Genomic DNA, 14,203 nt, shown 5'->3' with positions numbered 1-14,203 from the left:
CAAAAAAAAAAAAAAAAAAAAAAAAAAAAAAAAAAAAGAGAGAGAGAGAGAGAAAACCCACAATGAGATATCATCTCAATGCCAGTTAGAATAACGATCATTAAAAAATCAGGAAACAACAGATGCTGGAGAGGATGTGGAAAAATAGGAATGCTTTTACACTGTTGGTGGGAATGTAAATTAGTTCAACCATTGTGGAAGACAGTGTGGAGACTCCTCAAGGATCTAGAACTAGAAACACCATTTTACTCAGCAATCTCCTTACTGGGTATACACCCAAAGGATTATAAATCATGCTACTATAAAGACACATGCACACGTATGTTTATTGCGGCACTATTCACAATGGCAAAGACTTGGAACCAACCCAAATGTCCATCAATAATAGACTGGATAAAGAAAATGTGGCACATATACACCATGAAATACCATGCAGCCATAAAAAAGGATGAGTTCATGTCCTTTGTAGGACATGGATGAAGCTGTAAACCATCATTCTCAGCAAAATATCACAAGGACAGAAAGGCAAACACTGCATGTTCTCACTCATAAGTGGGAGTTGAAAAATGAGAACACATGGACACAGGGAGGGGAACATCACACACCAGGGCCTGTTGGGGGATGAGGGGCTTGGGGGAGGGATAGTGTTAGGAGAAATACCTAATGTAAATGATGAATTGATGGGTGCAGCAAACCAACATGGCACATGTATACCTATATAACAAATCTGCACGTTGTGCACATGTACCCTAGAACTTAAAGTATAATAATAATAATAAAAGACACACACACACACACAAAATTATCTTTTTCATTCTCATTGTTTTTATTGGTAATTAAATTTTTATTTAGTAAGGGATATGAAGTTACAGGCATTTCCTTTCACCTGTTCAAGTTGAAGATTTGGTAGGAATAATTTTCTGCCCATGTGCATTGTTTTCATAAATAATTATTTATGTTATAAAACATTTGTAATGTAATAATCACGCATTTTATGTGGGTCTTGCATTTCAGAAGTATGGTTACTTTCATTGTTTGTAATTCTAAATTGCTCATCCTTTTTTTCTTTTTCCTTTACAGCTTTTTTCTTTCATGAGCCCAAATTTCTTACTGTTTCTATCACAGTTTTGACTTGTACTCATTCTCATTTAAAGGATATTAAAAATAGCTGTAAAAGTGTACAAAATTTGAATATATTCTCATTAAAATTCAAATTAAAATAAATATGAAAGATTTTATAAACAAAATAACTTTTATGTTTTTAAGGAAGTTTTCTTTTAAAGTACTTAAATATGTTCTAATAAAAAGACAAATATGAATTGTTTTTAATAAATATCAAAAATTGAATTCAAGATTATTTTAAGCTAAAGTTTTATTTTTTAAATTTTACTTAACTCAAATATTTTTACAAAATTAATTTATTCACAGTTCTAGAGTTCAGTGTCTTTGTACTTGCCAATGTAAAGAATCAGTGCCATACCTTTTGAATATTATGCATATTATGTTGGCCACAAATGTCTAAAGTTAAGAGTTATGTAAATTGTTTAACATTGCAAAACATTCCTCTTCTGCCATGTGTAACCTGCGCTAGTTGATGATTCTCTGTGAAACCACAAATTGGAATGCAAAGAGAAGCAAGAAAATGGACAATTGGCACTACTGGGGCATGATAAGCTTTTATACAAGAATATGCTATATTCATGTTATCCTAGAGGACAAATTTGACAAGTTAATTAATTTGTTTTTTTCTGTCCTAATAGCTTCTGCCATTCAAACCCCTCCTAGTGCCAGGGAGTATCCATCTCCTAGTGCCACAACTCACCAACTTAATGGTATTTCAATACAACTGATTCTTAAATTAACTTTATTATTAATTGACACATAATAATTATACATATTTATGGGGTACTGAATGATACTTTGATACATGTATACCATGTGTAATGATCAAATTATAGTAATTAGCATATATATCACCTCAAAACATTTATCATTTTTTTGTGTTGGGAACATTTAAAATCCTCTCTTCTCATAATTGCCTTTCATTTTGAGGACAAAGGATAAGAGATGTGGAGAAGCATTTCTCTGGGGGAATGAAAGGTGTTAGGGCAGATGTAAGGGTCGTGTCCTTAGGCCAGCACTGGACACTGGATCCTCAGGGCAGAAACCCCTTTGGTTTCTATTTTAATTTTTTATATATTATGTATTTATTTATTTATTTATTTATTCGTTTTGAAACAGAGTCTCACTCTGTTGCTCAGGCTGAAGTGCAGCGGCATGATCTCGGCTCACTGCAACCTCCGCCTCTTGGGTTCAAGCGATTCTCCTGCCTCAGTATCCCGAGTAGCTGGGATTACAGGCATGTGCCACCATGCCTGGCTAATTTTTGTATTTTTAGTAGAGACGGGGTTTCACCATATTGAAAGGGCTCGTCTCAAACTCCTGAACTCAGGTGACCCACCCACCTCAGCCTCCCGAAGTGTTGGGATTACAGGCTTGTGCCACAGTGCCTGGCCCCACTTTGGGTTTTTTAATAAATTTAGTTTTGGCTCTGTATATGATGCAGTGATCCCTCTCCAATGTGAGGCCTAAGGCAGGATTTCCTTGCCCAAATCAAAGAGTGTTACTGATACCAGCAATTGTTTTAAATATTTTCATGGTAATAAAATGCCATAAATTTAGCTTATTAATATGCATATTGGTGATGAGAAGCCTTATTCCGTTTTTGCCTGTGTCTCAACTGTTACCAATAACATTTATCAGTAGTCTAATTATATATCTTGAATTTCAATTTCCTTTTCAGCTGTGGACATTGATGGCTTTTTTTTTTTTTTTTTTTTTCTTTTCTTCATCCTTTTTTCCTTCTCTGGTAAAATAAACAAAGAAAAAACCAAAATGTCTGCTATTCTAGTAACTGTACTTCCCTAGCTCTGGGCGGTGTGCCAGGGATTAGAATTTTCTGATTGGCCAACTTGGATCATCTGCTCATGACAGTCTTGGGAGAGATGAGGTCCCACCCACTGTGCTGGGCACGTAGCACACGATGGTCCATCAAAGTTGCTTTCCCCACCCTAGACATGATGATTAGGTCAGAGATGGCCATATGGCCCCAGCAAGGACTGGGTTTTGGGGGGATTGATATGATCTCTAAGACTTTTCTACTTCAAAATTGTAAACACTAAAGACAATGTGGGCTGGAGGCGGTGGCTCAAGCCTGTGATTCCAGCACTTTGGGAAACCAAGGCGGGTGAATCACAAGGTCAGGAGATCAAGACCATCCTGGCTAACACAGTGAAACTCCGTCTCTACTAAAAATACAAAAAATTAGCTGGGCGTGGTGGCGGGCGCCTGTAGTCCCAGCTACTCGTGAGGCTGAGGCAGGAGAATGACGTGAACCCTGGAGGCAGAGCTTGCAGTGAGCCAAGATAGAGCCACTGCACTCCAGACTGGGTGACAGAGCAAGACTCCGTCTCAAAAAAAAAAAAAAAAGAAAAAAAAACATGTAAACCTAGAGAAGCCACGGTCTATTTTTGCTATGAACTAGAGACTGCATAGCTGAGAGAAAAAAAACCCAACACAGAAGAGCAAGAGCCAGAAGACTGAGAGAAAGGCATTTGATGATTTCACTTGAGCCCCTGGAGCCAACCTCAGTTATTGTGGATTTTTGAGTTATATGAGCAGTCACATCCTTGTATTATTGTCTTTTCTTTTTTATCTACTGCATGTTAAATTTTGTCATTTATAATGAACGTTTTCCAAATAATACACAACCTTCCTCCCACCTGCCTTCTGGTATTGTTCGTTTATGTACTTCAACTTCAGCATTTGACATGACTTTCCCATTCAAGTCTCTGTGACATTGAATAAAAGAGTGAATGAAGCTAACAATGACTTACTGCTTTTTCCTATGTTCAGAAGTATTTGTCACATCTGTCATTTACTTCTTTGTTATGTGTATTATTATTTTCATGTTTACAAATGAGGAAATATCTGCTCATAAAGTTTATGTTTCTTGCCAAAATCAATAGCTAGCAAGCAACTGGGGCAGAATTCAGAGCCTGGACTGACTGACTTAAAAATCTAAACCTTTTCTCCCTCCTCAATGAATCATCAGTAACGAAAATAGTGTTGTTTGATTACTTATTTGCTTAAGATACTCTAAATCAAGTTATCTTCCAGTTGCCTGTCTCTTAGTGGTTCCATGATTCTCTTTGCTTAGCATATCTCTTCATGTACTTCTCTCAAAGAGATCATTGATCTCTCCCTCATGTCTGCAAATTAATTAGTTTAATAAGTAGTGATTCTCATGTTTGACTTTTGGACTTCTTAGCATTTTTATGATTCTTCTTAATATCTTCAGCACCAAGCACACACCCTGGCACATAGTAGGTGCTGTAGGCTACAGAAGAATTCTTTGAACCATTGATTACTTGCTCCTTGACTATACGAAAAAATAACTGTGTTCCTGAGTCTTCTCTTTTCTAGAATAGACTTCCTTAGTCCTTTCAGTTATTCCTTATAAACATGTTTCAGTTGAGGGGGGTTTAGGTTATTGCAGCCTTATGAATATGAAGGACCATTTTCTTAGGAAGATTAATTTGATATTTATGTACAGGTTGGTGAGAGGAAAAAGAGAAAGGAAAATGACCACTGATGTTCTATCACAGGAATAAGCCATGAGCTTTCCATGGTCCTTACCATAACATGACAATTATTTATTTTTCACTACTATTAGACTGTAAATTCCGTAAGTGCAGACACACTATTTGTCTTGTTTATTAATTTTTTTGAATGTCAAGTATAAAACATGAGATCCTGCACCTGGTGTTAAGCCTGTAGGTTTAAAGTTAGACTCCATGAGTTCAAGTCCTGGATCACGCTATAATATACAAACTATCACAGAGCAAGTCACATAATTTCCATAGCCTTGATAGTCTTGTCTTTAAGTGGATAACAGTCATTCATATCTCAAATATTCATTGTGCTCATTAAATTAGGTAGTTCATAGAAAGTGTTTAGCATAATGATGGGCACACGGTAGCATTCAAAAATGCCTGTTGCTGTCATTATTATAAGGTCTTCAATAAATATTTTTAAATGATCTAGTTATAGTTTCCCCACCTTCATTATTCTTGTTCCTAACTTCTCCATACATTGCTGGTTTGATAATGTTCCTTGCATTCAAATATTTCAGGGGGGATGTGACCAGTGAAAAATGACGAAGACTGCCTACCTTCTTTTGCACTGTTAGCTTTTTCATCTAATCAAAGTTGACTCCTTTGGGCTTGCCAGACCCCTAAAGCTTTCTCAAACATGTGCCATTTATCAGATTGTTCATCAAAATCTTGGGATAGTAACTAAGCACTCATCAGATTGGAATCCAGTAGTCAGGATGATAGCTTTGGCTTTAAAATGAGGTGTGGACCTGAGGGCAAATAGAAAGGATATTTTCTCCTCAGTAACCTGAGGAAGCAAAGAAAATAACTCTGGAATTGGAGTTGGATGGGAGGAGAACAAAAGTTAAAACTGGGAAGCAGGATGGGGATGACAATAAAGACTTGCTTTCTGTGTCAGCAAATGCCAAGCTGAAGTAATAAAACTGTACTTACAGTTGTTAATCCAGATATAGTTTGCATCCTGAAAGCTTTGCATACTGCAATAAAGTGTCTTTGTCCTCTGAAACAGCTGTGGGGGAGGCGTGGAGCTGAGAAGTGAAGGGGAAAGCAAGTGGGTCCTGGGGCACGGCCTTCAGAGGCACAACTGCTCTCACCTTAGCAGTGGAGTGGAAATGTAATCAGCAGTGAAGGCGGCCCCAGAGCCTGCTGTTTGGGAGCTGCTCTGGGCTCCTGCTTCATCACATGTTAAGAGAAGATCATGTGCTTTCACCAGCCCAGATGGACACCACCTGTTTCTGTGCCAACATCCTGAATTTGTGGGCACTGAGCGGCAGCCAAAGGGCAATGTCCTGACTAAATTGCAGCTGTGGGCCTTAGCCCTGTCATCGAACTAAACACATTTCTCTACGCCTTTGATTCTCTCTGTGTGTGGAGATGGGCCCGCAGCCCAGGCACTCATGGGCAAAAACCAATACCTCCCTGATCGCAGGCATATCCAGGACTGAGCCAGGATAGCCTCTCATCCAGAGAAGGGATTGGCCTTCTTTTGAACATATCCTTCTCGATGACTGGTATGTTGAAAATGTATACTGAAGATCTGGTTACAGAGTCGAATCATTGACTAGTTAATGAAGTAAAAGGTTGCTTCTAAACTTAATGTTTGGCTCCTGTAAGAAAGATTTAGGCCTATGTTTAGCCTAGTTCACCTAAAAATAAGGTTTCCTTTTCTCCCAAATTCAAAATGCCTTGAGAAAATATAATACCACGTATACATCCTGAAGCCCTATGTGACCCAGTCCTGTCTCCAGCTTGCATTTATAGGTACTCCGAAAACAGAAAATAATTAAAATAAGTTTGATCTTTGATGCCCTCAAAGAACATTTAGGGCAATCCCATTCAAAAAGCACAACATTCCTGGCACAGAGTAAGCATTTCATAGATACCAGTTTTGCTTGTGATGTTATTATTATTTTCAATTTATTATTGCTTCATTTTATAAGCCCCTCCCCAGGTTCCTATCTCTACAGGGGCTCTATCCCAAACCCCTAAAATCTATTTCTGAAAGCCCCTGTCAAAGCACACATCTTATCTGAATCGCACAGAAAGCCATTTACAGCTAGGAACACAGCTTAAATTAGTTTATCAGATTGGCTTCACTCGTTTAACAGAGACCAAAGTAACAGAACCCTGGAGCCCAGTAAATTAATAGGGGTTTCCTGGCCTCCGAAATGTAGAGTATTCAAGAGTGCTTATAAGAGGCTCAAATTTCCTGGTCTAAAAAAGACAAATATTTTGAACAACTGTAACAGAAAAACAACAATCCACTCATAGTGGATACATTTTCTTCTTATACATTGGAAGGAAGTAGCTATCTTTAAATGTGAATGTAAAAGAAAAAGATACATTCTTAAACTTTGTATGGCATAATGCAACTGATAGAATACAAATAGAGCAATACGGTTTTACTTTATGATATCTTCTACAGGAAGCATTACAAATCAAGAGTATATGCCTCTAGCATTAACTTAGAGAAGCAATTCAACTGTGGAGAAATATACTTTGACAGGATAAGGTCAACTTATCAATCAACAGAAACTTTATAGCATGCCTTTAAAATTTACTGTATTTAAATTTTATCATCAGTATTTACTGAGCAATTACAGTGTACTAGGCACAATAGAACATACAGAAAACATTGTCCCTGCTCTTGAGGAGCTTGCATTCTAAAAGAAAAAATACACCTCTTTTAAAATGGCATTTTTGTTTGGTGTTTTCTGCAAAGTACTGAGGAAATATTTTGAAAAACGAGCTTTGGGTATAACTTAGCCCCATCATTATTTAAAGAATAGAGGAAGAGAAAGAGGAAGGATTTTAAAGGCAGACAATGACAAACCATTCAGGATAGGTAGGGCTTTTAAGGTTGACAAACACAATCTCATCAACTAAGGAGAGATTTGCTGCAGTAAATAGGATGAGGGAAGTAGTGGTGGGATGCAAGAAAAGGAAGCAGGGTGTCTAAGACATTGAGTGGGGCAAGAAATATCATGCAGCCTTTTTCCAAGTACATGCGGCCACCAAGTAGGAATGGTTGGTGACAAGACAGAAGGCTGAAAAAGGAAGGTAATTTTGTGCACCTGACTAACATCCCACTCCTTTAATTCTAAATTCTAAAATTACTAAATAGTTTTTGGTTCTCCACTTTGCCAAATGTGTGACCTTAGTCACGTCACTTAAACTTCTGGGGCGTATCTTTAACAGCACAATGAAAAGGCTAGGCTACATAATCACTATGTTTCCTTCAAGTGCTAAACTTTTCTGTAAATTATATCATTTGTAATTTAACCTCCCGGGCAGACTACATATCCAGAAGCTACTATCAGAAAACTGGTTCCAATTTTTAAGCTTTATATAATATAATGTGCATCTTTTCCTATTAAACTATGCTACTATCTCTATTTACCTTTAGTCTGGACCAACTGGTGCACTTCATTAGAGCAATATTATTGTTCCTATTAGATATCATATACAGTTTACAAAGTGTCATGCTAGAAGACAGGCAATAGGGCATAATGATCAGAGAGTGTGGGCTCAAGAGCCTGGCGAACGGGGTTTGATACCTTCTTCACTGCTTCTTACCTGCATGACCTTGGGATAGTTACTGGTGCTCCAGTGTTACTTACTATGAAAAAGGCATACAAGAGTATCTGCTTAATAGGTTTATTGTGAGGATTAAATGAATTAATGCATTGAAGTGTTTCAGACAGTTGCCCATAGCAAGCACTCAGTGATCATCAGCTACAATGTTAATTTCAACTATCATATTCATTGATCTTCACAAAGCTAAACAGGCATTTCCAGTGACCCTTCAGATGAAGCAACTGGAGGATAAGACAAGTTGCACTGATTGTCAAAGGGCATGCAATTCAGAAAATTGGGTCATGAGAATGGACCCTAGGCATTCTAATATCAAGTCTAGTGATCTCTCCACACACTGTGCTTTCCCTGTGAAGCCAAGGGCTGGAATTTCACCATTGACTGGTCTAATGAGCTTCATTCCAGCCGAACTCTGCCTCCTAGTGAGAGTACACCCCAGTGCTCAGCCATTCATGTTTAAGTCTTCATCTTAATGACCAGTAGACAGTGCTAATAGCTATATAATTTTCAGTGTAGGGCACAAGCCATTATAATATCTCCCAGAGACATCTGCCTTCAGTCTTTTCACTGGAAGTAATTACTGTCTTCTTTTAACAGCCACCTCACTTTATAGTGTCCGTAAGAGTCCATACCATTGTTCACTTCCCAGCACACATTATGGCTTCCTACATAAATATCTTATTTACTCTGCTACACTCTTCACTCCTTGAGTGAACTGTTGTCTTATTCAGTTTGCACCTGGGTATGCAGTCTATAAGTATCTGCCGATTGAAGAGAAGAATGAATGACTGTATACTTGAAGTATTTAGGATCAAGCCCCTGCAGAGAGACATAATTGAATTCAACTCAAGTAAATTTTGAATGATGAAATGTACCTGGCACTATACCATATATACCATTATAGGAGATCCAAAACACATGTCATAGTCTTTTAAGCTTTTTTGGACAGGCAAGACTTATACTCATGAAGAAATTATACCTGCAGGGGGAAAATGGAAATGAGGTAAGAGAGTACTGGCAGTCCTCAAATTAGAATGTTCTTCCAAAAATTCATTTTAAGTTGGTTGTTTGAAGTTTGGAGTACATCTACCTATGAAAACATTGTCATCAGCTTTATAATATGTTTCCAATATTGGTCCACAATATTTTGCCAGAAAAGTCAAAAATGGGAGGGACTTTAGAATTTATGTAGTCAAAGCCTCTCATTTTATAGAAGAGACAGTATGACTTTCCCAAGATCACACAGTGAGTAAGCTGAAACTAGAATTCTCATTTTAGCAACACTCAGTAGTAATAATAGAAAAGCAATCATCACGACAGGGAACTGTACTTGTATAAATATTTATCAAATGCCCATTATGTGGCAGACTATGCAAATACCTTTTTACCCAAAGCGCCATCCTTGACGATCCTTTCCTTCCTCTGCCCTCTTTGATTTACATTCTGCTAATTTTACTACTTCTATATTCCTCTGATCCATCCTCTTCTCCCCAACTCTACCATCACTTTTCTAGTTCAGGCCATTTCATATCTTTTTTTTTTTTTTTTTTTTTTTTTTTGAGATGGAGTCTTGCTCTGTCGCCCAGGCTGGAGTACAGTGGTGTAATCTTGGCTCACTGCAAGCTCTGCCTCCCGGGTTCATGCCATTCTCCTGCCTCAGCCTCCCAAGTAGCTGGGACTATAGGCGCCCACCACCACGCCTGGCTAATTTTTTGTATTTTTAGTAGAGACGGGGTTTCACCGTGTTAGCCAGGATGGTCTCGATCTCCTGACCTCGTGATCCTCCCGTCTTGGCCTCCCAAAGTGCTGGGATTACAGGCGTGAGCCACTGCGCCCGGCCAATTTCATATCTTATCTGGCCAATTATAGCAGCTTCCCAGTTTGCTCTCCCAAGTCCTTTGTCTCTAAAACCTCCAAAGTGATCTATGTATGATATTTAAGAAACAAACTATATCATTACATTTCTCTGCTTAAAACTTTCCTATGAGTCCACTTTGCCTACCAGATGAAATGCATGCTACCTAACTTGTTCTACAAAGTTCTCCATTGCCTACTGCCTGTGAGCCTCCCCTGTCACTCCCCACCTCCCACTTCAAGCTATGACAATACAGACCTGCTTGCCATTCTCTGCTCCACCATGATATTTTTCCTCCCTCTTCTGGCTCACATTCTCACCTCTCTCTGAAGTCCCCACCTGCATTCTCAGCTCACCTGCCTAGGTCCTATTTGTCCTTTGGTAACAGAGGTATCCGCTTCCCTCTGTCTCTATGTTGCTTCAATCGGGCTCCTGAGAAGAGGTTTATTTTTAGCTCTTTATTCACTAGATGGTGATAGAAAATAATTCAAAACAATTTTTCCATTACCCTGTTAGGTGACCAGGGATTTTCTGAAGTCTTAGTACATCCGGGAGCATTATTTGAGTGAGTCAAATCACAGAATCCATGATATAATGGGATCCATTGCATTGACTGAAGAATTGATACATATCTGAGGCAGAGATCAAATTGCATGCAATAACTGTATCCCTAGAGAACAGGAATGGTCAGAGCTCGAGATGTTGACTGGCCAGCTGCCCGTCTGGGCAGGTTGTCCCTAGAAGCCACTGCTGGAATGATCCTCTAGTGTAGGCACTGCTTCCAAGCAGCCTGCTTTGTTGTCCCCCAATCTTTACCTCTTCTGGTCCAGTGTAGTCCCTAGCTCTTTAAATGGCTTCTTCAGGGACTCAGGACCCTAACAGCTTTTTTTCTCCTGTGTTTCCCTGAGATCCTCTCAGACCTCTCCCAACAAGAGCTGATTCCAGCTTCCTTACATAATAGGGGTTTTGGTCTACTGGGGACCAGATATTTGCCCCAAAGCCTATTTATATGTGATTGCATAGGCCAACCACAGCTACCTGGCAATTTCCCCTGTCCAGCCTTTAAACCCAAAGGCTGATCATTTTCCCAGTGAGTGGAAATAAGGGTTCATTTTGTACCAAAATGATATTTATCCAATAAAAACGAAACTGGATGGCATTCATTTACAAGGTGTTCTTATGAAGCTTTAAGACTTAGTTTGGCATCACTTGCTGACATGAAGCCACCTGACAAGCAGGTCTTCCCCCACTCCTCTCTGGCTGGGCTGCGTGCCTTCACTCTGTGACTTGTAATAAGCAGACCAATATCTCCATCACTGTACTAACCACACTGTGTTGCAATAATCTATTTATATGCCTGTTTCCACCATTATCTGTGAGCTTTTTGACAGCAGGGGAGATCTTATACATCTTTATATTTTTTATCCTAACAACAGTGTCTGACACAAAGTAGATGCTCAATAAGTAATTGTTTTACTGTATTTCACTGACTTCCTTTGATAGCTGGAGTAAATCAGAGTGCTGACCTCTTCCCTCAGGAAAGTTATATACAATTTAACCTTGATTATTAGTATGGGAAAGAGCTATCCTTTTCTGAGGGTTCTTTTCTGATCCCTCCTAGGAGGGTGCCTCCTAGATGAAGCACCAAGAATTACTATGCAGATGAAAGATACATAGAAATGGCCGGGCGCGGTGGCTCAAGCCTGTAATCCCAGCACTTTGGGAGGCCGAGACTGGCGGATCACGAGGTCAGGAGATCGAGACCACCCTGGTTAACATGGTGAAACCCTGTCTCTGCTAAAAAAAAAAAAAAAAAATTACAAAAAACTAGCCGGGCGAGGTGGCAGGTGCCTGTAGTCCCAGCTACTAGGGTGGCTGAGGCAGGAGAACGGCGAAAACCCGGGAGGCGGAGCTTGCAGTGAGCTGAGATCCAGCCACTGCACTCCAGCCTGGGCGACAGAGAGAGACTCCGTCTCAAAAAAAAAAAAAAAAAAAAAAAAGAGAGAGAGAGAGATACATAGAATTGTGTTTAGCAGGCTGGGCGCGGTGGCTCACGCCTGTAATCCCAGCACTTTGGGAGACCGAGGCCGGCGTATCACTTGAGGTCAAGAGTTTGAGACCACCCTGGTCAACACGGTGAAACCCCATCTCTACTAAAAATACAAAAAATTAGCCAGGTGTGGTGGTGCACGCCTGTAGTCCCAGCTACTTGTGAGGCTGAGGCAGGAGAATTGCTTGAACCTGGGAGGCGGAGGTTGCAGTGAGCTGAGATCATGCCATTGTACTCCAGCATGGGCAATAGAGCGAGACTCTTTCTCAAAAAAGAAAAAGAAAAAGAAATATTATCTAGCAAACCAACAACCAACGTTCAGACTGGCTGAATGGCCAGCCAGAGGTGTGATGATTTAAGTCAGTTAAATGTCTTCGATACGAAGTCTACAAGGAGTAAGGGTATTTTACATTTTCCCTCAGGTTTCTGGAGGAGGGGCCCACTTTGCGGAAGGGTGGCAGGTACTCTGACTGACCGATAGTACACAGAATCAAATCCCAAAAGGTCTTTAACAGTTATTTCTTTCAAGAGAGCTTCATGTTAAGCAATTATCTTACAGTCTAGATAACAATTTATTTTAAAAATAGTAATAATCTAGCAGAGCCCTAGGCATGTATGAAAGGCATTTACAATAGAGAGTTTTCCAGGAACTTTTATTCTTACAGAGGAGATAAAGCACACGCATGTGCAATTGGTAGACAGATATCTTTCTAGTTGCTTTTCTCTGAATTGCAAAAATTGGCAGAGAGGCAAGATCTAGTGGGGACGAGGGACTTCAACTAGCAGGACATCTGCTGGAAGTCTCATGCAGAACATCTGATGAATATTTGCCTGGCCTTGCTGACAACTTCATCTCTCAGTAGGCAAAAAAGTAATGAGAGGAAACTGCTAGTCAAGGCTTAATTATGAGCAGTAAGGAAGACCTGTAGAATGATATGTGTGTTACGAGAAACTGGGAGGAAAGTGACTATGACATTTCCGAAAACTGATAATAAATGATAGGGTAGCCCCTTATTATAATAAAATGTGGCAACCATCTCAACTCCTTTTGGGAAACAAGCAATGCATGAATAAATTAACTAAAATATTTAGATCAGTACATCCCAAACACCAGAACAAATGTCTAATAGTTCAGAGCAAAAGATTATGATCTTGTGACCCATGATGCAAAATTAATAATGGAGCTCCACCCTCTAACAGGATGGGCCCTTCTAAGAAATGAAATTCAAATAAAATAATCATGAGTCATCCTGATAAAAAAAAGGAGAAGGCAGCTAACAAAACCCACGGGGCTTCCTAAAGAGCTCTTTGGTGAGCTCAGATTGAATAAAGGCTTGCACAAAAGATATAAGGAGGAGAACATGGCAGGGCAGATCCGAAAGTTCACATGGTCCTGTAAGGACAATAATAAGATTAATGCTCAAGATATACTGAGGATTCACTATGTGCCAGGAACTATGCTCAGCACTTTTGCATAGATTAACAAACCGATTCCTCAGAAGAGTATGATGAAGTAGATGTCATATTTATCTTCTTGTTACAGATGAAAGATCTAAGAAACTAAGTGGTTAAGTTACTGACCCAAGGCCAAAAACCCAATAAGTAGCAGAGTTGGGATTTTAATCTAAATAAGTGTGTCCAAGAGCTGACACTCTTAACCTCTATGATCTCCTTCTAACTATTTCACGATATTCCTCAGGACATTGTATGGCAAGTTAGAGAAGAATGCGTAGGCCTTTGGCAAAATATAGTTTCAAAGAGCTTTCAAAGGGAATATTCCATGTAAAAAGAAGAAGAAATGATAGAATAAAATGGAGGTGGTAAAATGGAAACATGGCAAAGAAAAGGCAGCACTAATAAACTCTTACATTGTTGCCATGTTCTCCAGAGAGGTTTTAAATTGGAAAATGTCGATTAAGAATTGTAGTCTTTAAGCCAAATTAAGAAGGCAAAGCTTCCAGTTGCTCTAAAATTTTAGCTGTCTTAGGATTTTGAAGATATTAACGGGTGAAAAGGGAAACAAGACAC

The sequence above is a fragment of the Piliocolobus tephrosceles genome, chromosome 1, assembly GCF_002776525.5.
Source record: "Piliocolobus tephrosceles isolate RC106 chromosome 1, ASM277652v3, whole genome shotgun sequence".
Lineage (NCBI taxonomy): Eukaryota > Metazoa > Chordata > Mammalia > Primates > Cercopithecidae > Piliocolobus > Piliocolobus tephrosceles.
This window is presented reverse-complemented; position numbering follows the sequence as displayed.